Below are 10815 nucleotides of genomic sequence, written 5' to 3'. Positions count from 1 at the left end.
ATGACCAAGGCAGCCCTGAAGAAGTATGGTCCTGGGACACAAGATAAAAATCAAAGCAAAAATATCCATCATGCAAACAACATGCACATGGCTAACCAATATCTCTTTCCAAGAGTAGGAAATGGATCTGGATAGTCTGCCAGACATGGGAAGGATATATCCCGATGGGCAGGTGATGGATTTGGATAAACTGCCACACATGGGAAGGATGCATCTCGATGAGCAGGGTGTGGATAAATTGATGCGAGGCAATAGATAAGTTGGTTGTGAAAGGTGTGCCGATGGGAGGATTGCCACTTGGATTTGATTAGCACATTATGGATGGGTGCTTGGATTATGTGTGAGTCAATATAAGCTCAAATAGATGGGAAAAGCTCAGTGTGATGGGGATTATAAATGGATTGGATAATATGGGAGGAAGATTAATGATTGAATAGGATTGGATGGGATGGGGAATATGATTGGATTGGATTGGATGAGATGGGGAATATAATTGAATATGATAGGATTTGCTTGTGGATATAGGATAAATGGATTGGAACCAATGACAAGGGAGAACCAAGGTTTGGTAAAATGATGGATGAATGGAGGGAGATATTGTTTGGATATGAGATAGATGGATTGAGTGGATGGATATGGATAGGAGATGGAGGAATAAAGGATGGAGGGTAGGATTATGGAGACCCAAGGACTATGTTGCAAAGGAGTGCAATGCCCCACACTAGAGGTAGTGGAATTAAGAATGGAGGGATGGTGGATAAAGATGTATGAGATGGAAGGAAAATGTGTAATGGATATGGATGGTAGAGGAATTAAGGCTTGTGTGTTCCAAAGCATGCATGAACATTATTTTTCCTCTATCTTAATCAAGATAAAGGGTATGAATGGAGAATGGATTTGGATAGGATGAGGGATATGCGATGGAGGATATGGATAGGATAGTCAAGATAACAAATAAGAAAGGAGGATGGACTTAGATAGGATGTGGATAGGGGATAAGGAGGATGTGGATGGTAGGATGACATGGATGAAGCTTGCCCCCAAGTGTAGAGTGCAAGAGGATGAAGGGATTAAACATGACACTTGTTTACCAAGTTTTCATCATGGTACTTACCCAAGGTGCCACGAGATGTGATTTTCACCATTGGATGGATTTTTTTTATTTTTTATTTTTTGGAATAGTTTGGATGGATAAGGATGAGGATAAGTGAATGTGGAAGATAGTGAATTTGTGAAAGGGAGATGGGGGGAGGACTCAAGCATCTATTTCCATGTATAATATCCCTTAAATATGTGCTTCATTGAACCGAGATAATTGGAGGTATGCTCATAGATGTTGGTAGAAATAGACGGAATGGAATGGATAGAAGATGGAAGGGGATAAGGATTTATCCAAAAGCTTGGACTAAAGGAATGGGATTATAGAAAATGGATGTTAGATAATGGATGGGATTTTAAAAATCTTGTGGATAAATGGATGGGGATGTTGGGAAGATCAACATTGGCACACACCTTGAAGGGTGGTGGAGTTGTGGAGGAGGGTTTTGAATTAGTTGGAGGATAAAGTGTGGATTTTGGGACATGAGGACCCAAAATAGATGAATGGGATGATGGACATAAGATAGTGGATTTTGAGGTGTAAGGACCTAAAATGGATTTTGAAGATGGAAGATTGTTAGATCAAGGATTGTAGGACTTATGAGTGGAGGGAGATTTTGGATTAACACGTTTGGATGCCAATTTGGATTTTACTTTGAGATGCATTTCTTCAATGAGTAGTTTGGGAATCCACATAGTTTTTGATTTTTTCTTTTGGGGCCTTTGTGGGCTTTTGGATTTTTCTTTCTTTTGGATCATATTTTTCTTTTCTTGAGTATGTCTTTTTGAGGGGACATGTTGATCCTTTGATTTTTGTGGATTCTTGACTTTATGCATTTTAGATTTGACATCCAAATTTCTTCCAATAACAATGGTGTGGGTGTATGAGGGCGGATGACTTGAAGATTTTATGTATGGGATGATGGAGGGAGAATGTTGGAAGGAATTCAAGGATGTCTACCTTTGTTGATATTATTTAGGGATCATTTGAGGTGGTGGATGGAGGGATGTAAGGACCCAAGATGGATGGAAGGGATGAAGGATTTATCTTTGGAACATAAGGACCAAAAATGGATGTGGAAGATGAGGGATGGTGTGATTGTGACTTTTATGAAGGGATTTTGAATTTGGGAGGGATGAAAGATACACCGACATATTGAGCACGAGCTTTGTATCCAAGGCCATATGAACTTGTATTTTCTTTAACTTGAAGGGGTTCCAATATGCCTTGTTCATGGAGGCCTAACCCTTTGCCTTGATAATTCATTTTTTCACACATTCTTTTTCCAATAGGATATTATTTTGAAAACAAGATGCGAGTCCATTTTGAGTAGAATGGGATGTGGAAGGAATTGTAAGCTCTTGGAGGAAACCAGAATGGATGAAGGTGGAAGAGACAAGTTGATATGTATGGGATTCAGAGATAGATTAGATAGGGTTGATGGGATCTTGTGGAGGATTGGGATCTTGTGGGGGATTAGGAGGAATATTAGGATTGTGAGATGGATTGGGATCATGACATGGAGATGAAGAAAGACTTTGATCTTGACTTGGGATAGGATAATGTGATAGAGTGGAAGGGATGATTGGATCTTGAGATGGAAGGGGATCATTGGATGGAGGGATTATTTTTTATTGAGATGGAGTAGAGGGGATGGGATCATGAGATGGAGTGGAGGGGATGAGATCATGAGATGTAGTGGAGGGTAGACATGGATTTTGAGATGGAGAAGTATCATGGGATGGAGGGATGCTTTGATCTTGAGGTGGAGTGGAATCTATGCTAGAATGCTTTGGAATAAGAACTCGAGATGTTTGGAGTTGGGGAGATGGGGAGATGGTTTAATGGAGGAGGGGGTGGGTTATTCAACTTGGGTAGGTGGGGGGATGGTGGTATCATGAAACTTAGGGATTTGAGGGTTGTCTTGATTTGGAGGGGATGGAGGTGGATGTAGGACTTGGGGAGATTGGAAAAATTTGTTTTGAGGTGGGGATTTTGTCTCCTTTGCTAGCATGCCTTGGATAAGATTATGAATTAAGGACTTGGAGGATGGTGATGATGTGGATTTTAGAGGATTAGGATTATGTGGATATTTCAGATTAGATGGGGGATTGGGATTATAGATTGGGGGATTAGGATTAAGGCTTGGAGGACTATGGAGTAAAGGATTTGGATGGGGAGTAGAGGCAATGAAGGTGTTGTAAAAAGATGGGAATTGGGATGTGGATGGGAGGGTAGATGGAGGTATACATATTGGATTAGAGGGGTATGTAGATGAGGGATACTATGGAGATATAGATGGATTTCCCTTGTCAAAGGTAGAGGAAGGATAAGAGATATGATATAAATTGGGATTGGATATAGTGTGTTGGATGAAATGGATGGCGATATGATAGATGGATGGGAGGTTATGGGATTGACTTGGTAGGCAAGTTGAGGTGGTTCGTGAACTTCCATAACCATTTTCTCATACCAAGCCATGATGCTTGAATGTGGATTTTGGGTAGCGTGTGTAGACAATGCAAGGGCGACTTCAAAATGATGAGAATGAGGGGATAAAAATGATGAGATGATGCTAGATGAAGATAAGGATTAGGACTTAGAAAATTCAGATTGGATTGAGGATTGATTGTATTCAATTTGATTTTCAAGGATTGGATTGGATTGGATTGGATTGGACTGGATTGGAATGGGTTTGATTTGATTGGATTGGATTGGCTTTTGATTTGATTTGATTTGATTTGTCCTTGGATTAGGACAAGATTGATTTGGATTAGGATGACACATTAGCCCCTAGATTAGGACTTAGATGGGAATTGATGATGTGGACCACAAGCAAGGTGATAACCAAGCTAGGTAAAATTTAGACCTTTGCAATTGATGAAACCTTCTTCTACTTAGGGTAGCCTTATGTTCCTAAGCAAAAGAGGGTAAAAGGATTAGGGTTTTGATCAACCCAAAATGATTAAGCAAAGGTACTTGGGCGAGATTATTTCCCAAGCACAAAAGCTAATTGATTGATTGATTAAAGATAAAGGTCTAAATTAAACTTTCACAAAGTGTCGACCTTAGGATGAGGTTGATTGATTGACTGATTAGATAATTTGATTGATTGGGTTTATTAGGATCGATTGAGATTTTGGAGATTTGATTAGGTTAATGTGCTAAGTCCTCAAAGGTGAGAGGAAAATGATTATGGAAGAATGGATTGATGGTAGGAAGAAGAAGAGGAAGGTTACCCAAGATTGGATTAATGATATAATAGAGATATTGGCTGGGGATTGATGATTGTTTGGATGGATGAAAATGGATTAGGGATTTGATATGGATGAAGATGAGGGAATAGGGGTTTGATAATGACAAGGTGGAATTTGAAGGGGGGGGTTGATTAAATGTGAGGATGTTGGACTTGTTTTTGACTTGGCAAGAGATATCAAGCAATGAATACATGTTGGCCAAGATAATGCTTTATGGCAAGCGTGAAAGGGATTGGGGGCCTAGATTAGCCCAAATAGATTTTACAGGTTTTGCACAAATGAAAACACGCTTGAAGACATACAACCTAGGTTAGAAAGTAGAAACCACTTGATAGACCCCTCGCATAAGAAATACCTCACTTAGGCGGACAAATAGAGATTCTGGTAGCACTGGCTCCCCTCCACGACACTCACTTCTCGGGCATACAAGATTCTCTTACCCCAAAGATCCAAGGATATATTAGATGGGGACTTTATGTCTCATCTTGAGTGGATACATGAGGAGTAACTTTGGGGTATGATCTGCATCCCCTGCACTATCAAAAGTAGGATTTTGGCTACTTTATGTCTCATCTTGAGTGGATACATGAGGAGTAACTTTGGGGTACGATCTGCATCCCCTGCACTATCAAATGTAGGATTTTGGCTACTAAAACTGGTGTCTAGTGTAATTTTTGAGGGATCACCAATTTGACGAATAGATTCTCGAAGCAATCAACTTAAGGCTCTAACTGAGCTTATCGGTGTAGGGAGGGCCCCCACATACGTCAAATTCACTCAGCAATCCAGCCGCTTGACCAACTTATTTATATAGTGGCTCGAAAAACCCACCCGAGATCGCACTGGGAGGGTCGATATCCTCGACGTGTCCCAATTCGAGATACACTTGTGGGGCACAATGAAATCCCCAATCAAGAATGCCCCTCAACTAAAAAAATGAAAAAGAGGGTTTTGTTGATCACTCGTTCTCTTACACCCAAGATCCGCGAAGGCGAGGGGAGAGGATACTAGACTGCAATGGTGGGTCCACCCAACACTAAATATGCAAGCGTACCAAACACAAAAGATAATGGTTCATTCTAGTCTCGCATGTTCATAATTTTCTAACTAGGAATGCAATAAGCAAACTACTCTAGTGGGAAAAATATATCTTTGACCAACGTGCTGCAACGAAACAATTAGTAGTTTCAGTTTTTGGTCTTGGACAGACGGTGCAGACCTGTAGAACTCATAAATTGATCAGCAACTAAATCACTAAGGGATACATCGCAGGTGTTGTTTTACAAGCAAATGCGCTACAACGCCTACGCAAGTGCTGATCTACCTACGCAAGCACTAAAGTAAGTCCTCCGCCTACAAAAATCAGAAAGTAGGAAAAAGACTGAATTTAAATTCAAAAATTTGAACTATAGTTATACCTAATCAACGTTGATGCGGAAGTTGACGCACTGCTGCGCGTGCGTACGCGTTAAAAACATAAAAACATAAAAAAAGTAGTTAGCAGGAAAATCAAAATTTTAATCTTCAAAACAAGTGAGTTAATAAGGTTCAATGGTCGCGCTAGAACCAGGGCACAAGCGCTAAACAACCTACGCACATGTTGATGCACAGTTAATAGAATTACGAACTAAACAAAATTACAAGCCAAACTCTTTTTTTTTTAATGGCTTTTTGATTTTTAACTGATTAAGGACATAAAAATAAAAAAAACAAAGTCAAAACATCTAATGAGGCAAATGATGAAGAACAGATGCATTGAAGTCGTGATGCTCACGCTGATCAACAGGTCTGCGAAAATGGCAGGTTAGTAAAATTTAAATTTGAAAGAGTTGCGTTAAAATGTAAGCGCGCGCACTGAACCCAAAGCGCACACGTTGAAGCTATGGTGCACGCGCTACTATGCAGACGCTCACGCTGATCCGAAACCTGCAGCTAGAAATCATGCAAGGTGTTAGAGGGTTAGTTTAAATACAAATCTACATATAAACCCAAATGAGAGCAATAAACTAACTAATTTATACCTTGCAAGATAAGATCTCTCTTGTTCCTCTGATTGAGCTTGATGAAGTAGAGGTGCCCTTGTGCTCCACTTGCTTGGATGTACTCTTCTTGATGGATGTGAAATGCTCTCCAAATGCATAATAATATTGGTGGATTAGGATTGGATTTGGATTATAATGGATGAGGAATGGATAGATTTGGATGAAAAAGGATTTGTCTTGGATGAGGGATTATTTGGATATTGTAAGGACATTATGTGGATATGATAGAAGAAGATAGAGGAAGAAAGGGGCAGCATAAGGTTAGAAGAAGATTCCATGTAGTGATTTGTGAGGAAATGAGACTCCAATTTATAGATTGGAGGAGGCCAATGGAGGGCCAAGATTGATTTTGGTATGAAGGGTTGAGATTGATTTGGGATGGAAGACATGGATCAAGGAGTATTGGCAGAATAAAAATGAATATATAATTTGTTGGGGAAAGGAGAGAGGAATTAAAAATTCCAAAATAAAGGATGTGTGGGAAGACAAAATGGATAAAGGAATTAAAAATTCCTTGGGAAGAGTATGCATGGGGAGATTCAAGGAATTTGAATTTCCTTGGAAGGATCAAAGGTGATGTGACATGAATGGAAGAATATAAAATTGGAGAATAATGATAAGTATGATTAAGAAAGAATTAATTAGGCTAAGTGGGGATTAAGGAAAGTGATTTGTAGGAATCACATGACTTAAGTTAATTAATTAGAATTAATCTAAGAGAAATTTAGAAGACTTAATGATTTGGTTGACTTTAGAAGAACAAGGAAATAATTAATTTATTTGATAAATTAATTATTGGACTATAGTGACAAGATTGATTAAACTTGGTTTAATTAACCTTAGGAAGAAGGGAATTAACACAATTAAATTGGTTAATTATGATGACAGGCTTAAATTAATTTAATTAATTTTAGGTGTCTACAAAAATAATTAAGAAAATGTTACAAACCTCATGTAGTAAAGGTATTTAGAATAAAACTTTACATTTTCAGTTTGATATGGTTGATATGAAGGCACATGAATAACATTTTGATAAAGTGGATGGGAATAAGATACATTCCTATAAATTTTTGGGATGCTAGAGCATTCACATGAGTTAAAAATTCATCAAAAGTGATTTTAAAATGAGAGCAATATAATTGCTCTTTGTAAACTAAACATACCAACATTTAGTCTTCTTGAGCTAGTAGATTTGAACTTGGATTCACTAGACGTGTGAAATAATACATATAAAGGTTGAAATTATTGATACACACACCAAATATTAGCAAAAAATAATTTTTTTATGAACTACAGTAGTTCAAACTGTCCCATTGAATGTGCCAAAAACTATAACTAGGGTTGAGTGCACCCTAGAGAGAGTTATATATTGACTCTCTCCTCAATTGATAACATGAAAACATCTTGAGGCTAGATTGCCTATAGATTGGGATGAATCTCTAGAGAGGGTTGTTTCGCTTGATGTCTCAACTAAACTAACTTATACTACTGTTGCTTGTTGAGGAAAAGTGATAGAAAATGAGCAAAAAGTGAAGTCTAAGACCTTAGGAGGCAATGCACCAATGTTTTGTGCCTTATATTATCACACATTAGTTATTTAATAACTAAGCTAGTTTATGCATAATTTGAGGTTTTCACAACTTATAGTTGTTTGAACCAGCAACACAAACTATAACCTACACAATACATATGCTTTATTGCTTGTAGGTGCTAATAAATGAGACATAGAATTGAGGATTTGAATAAATAATCATAGAACAACATCAATCAATCATTTACACACAACATATAATAGATATTGAGAACAAAAAAATATTTAATTTTATTGATAAAAAGGTTCTTACAACAAAATACAAGTCCGAAATGTTTTGCATTTCAGTATACAATTGTCTCTAGAACTCCTTTTTCATGTTACAATACTTAGTAAAACTAGCAAGAACTAACTATTTGAAAGGAAGTTAAGGTATCAGAACAACTTCCTATACTAACCTTGAGAGGAGGGTTATGTAATTTTATTTAAATGTTTACAATAGTTATAGAAACTTAACGAAAATAAACATAAATAACATGCATACCACAACACAATGATTTAGATGGGGAAAACCCTTTCGAAAGAAAAACCCCACACTCCAAAGTTGGACAATTTATTGCTCATAAATCAACAACTTAATACAGAATACTTGCAAAGAAAGCTTCTCAGAGGAGTATCACCATCCAAAGACTTAGAGGCAACTTGACAGCTATAAGACTCTTACACATAACCTCATCTCACACACCTAATATATATAGGAGTTAAAATACATGAAACTGTTAAATGGCATTACAAACCATGAGCTAAAGCTACCCAAGAAGTAAAGTCCACCATATCTCCAATCCAAGATGTCCTATGATGTGTCAAAACACACACCAACATGTGTAACCCCCTTTGCAACTCATTTATGTGTCTAACACGTTTATTATGTTTCCCATTTTAGGAGGCCCAACTTTTGGAGGCCATAACTTGTGATTTGGGTGTCTAATTGATGAATTATTTAAAGTGTCAAAAAGTCTATGAAGTGCTTTATCAAGCTATAACCCACTACAATGTTACAACTATTTTTGGGCCCATTTTTCCTATTTTCACTTGGTGAATTTGACCTCATTTGGGCACTTGAAAACTACCTCTCATTTTTTCATTTCAAGAAAAGTGAAGTCACACTAAACTTTTCCACCTTCTTTTTTCTCGACAAGTTATTATTTCTACCCCTATATGCTTGCTAACTATTGTTACTAGTCAAATTACTCCCTAGATGCTTGGGAGAAGTCATAATTGGTTGAACTTTCATAACCACATCTACATGTTGATAGTATGTAGTTTTAATTAATTTTTGAATTGAAGAGGACTGCATGATGGCAAATAAAAAGGTCTTTGAATGATTTAAGGCTTGTCAAATAGTCTTCGACTTTATATATATCCTAAGACTTGTCACATGGTTTAGCTTGCTCACTTAAATTGTAACTCATAACTTTGTCACATGCTTTCACAAATTCTATCACATATGTTTCCCCTTACCCTGATTATCTTATTGATGTCACTTGTAGATTTCATAGGCTATTATCCTTGCTCACATGTTTACTTTTAGAGTTGTATTTTAATAATCTCAACATTGCCTCTTACTAGTTGCCATTAAGATCATTGCACTAACTTGTCATTATAGCTATTTGAAACCACTGTCATTTAGGTCTGTAGGCTACATCATTCTCTTGACTAGCATACGTTCACAAGTGTCTACATGAGTGACAACCATTGATTGTACTACCCACTATATGGTGATATTTTTTTGCCTTTAACCATTTTTATTCTCTCTTTGTTGAACTCACTGTCACCTATCTTCATATTAGGGTGCTTCTTTCATATGAATATTTTCCTAATCATCTTACTATGGAGTGTCATACCCTTATATTGGGCATCCCTTTGAATGATATCATGCTTTTTCTTATGGATTGTCAATTTTCATACACATGGACACTATCATATTTTTCAAACAAACAACATACCCTTGCCTCGATTGTCCTTGAACATGCTACTACTCTCCTTATATTCATTGTCATACATGCCTTTAGGATTTTATAGGTTTGACTTATCTTAGTCCAAAAATTACTATATCATTTCATTTATGACCCGCCCTTCTATTGTTTGTAGTTCCCTTTAAAGCATTTCAATTCAACATTTTTAACTATCCTTTTATCATGTAACTTATTCTGGACTATCATACATGCATAGGGCTTTCATTCTCTTCATAAGGACTATCATTTGAATTACTCCTCTTGATTGTTCTAGGCTATAGAACACTACCCCATACTACTAGTAGACTACAACCCCTTGATGCTTTTCTTGTGACTATCCTTGACACCCTAACATGATTGTGCACTTTTTCCTTTGACTACTCTTTAGGTCTTTATTGTGACTTTGTCATGCTTTTCAATTTTAGTTGTCATTTTTTGGCATATACTAGTCAAGTCACCTATATGTTCTCTTTTTTATTTCAATATTGTCTCCAAACATTTTTGCTCTTAACATGAATTTATTTGAGAAGAAAATGTATGTAAATTGCCTTTTAAAACTCCTCCATTCATCCATTTCTAACAAACCTTCCTTTCTAGCTTCCTTCTAGCTTGTAGGTTCACTATCCTTTGTATGACAATCCTCAGCTTCTTTTTTACAAACTTGTGTATCATGTATATTATCCTAACACTCTTTAAGACCTTTATCTCTATCATACTTTTTAAGACTTTGCACCTTCCTTATGACTCTTGAGAACCTTGACATCTATGACAACATATTGACTACAATGAAGATGTTAGCATGCCCTTCACACCATGTAGGACCTTCATATTCAATCATCATATTGATGTTCTTTAGCTTAATCAGGGTCTA

The sequence above is a fragment of the Cryptomeria japonica genome, chromosome 9 (genome assembly GCF_030272615.1).
Source record: "Cryptomeria japonica chromosome 9, Sugi_1.0, whole genome shotgun sequence".
NCBI classification, from domain to species: Eukaryota; Viridiplantae; Streptophyta; class Pinopsida; order Cupressales; family Cupressaceae; genus Cryptomeria; species Cryptomeria japonica.
This window is presented reverse-complemented; position numbering follows the sequence as displayed.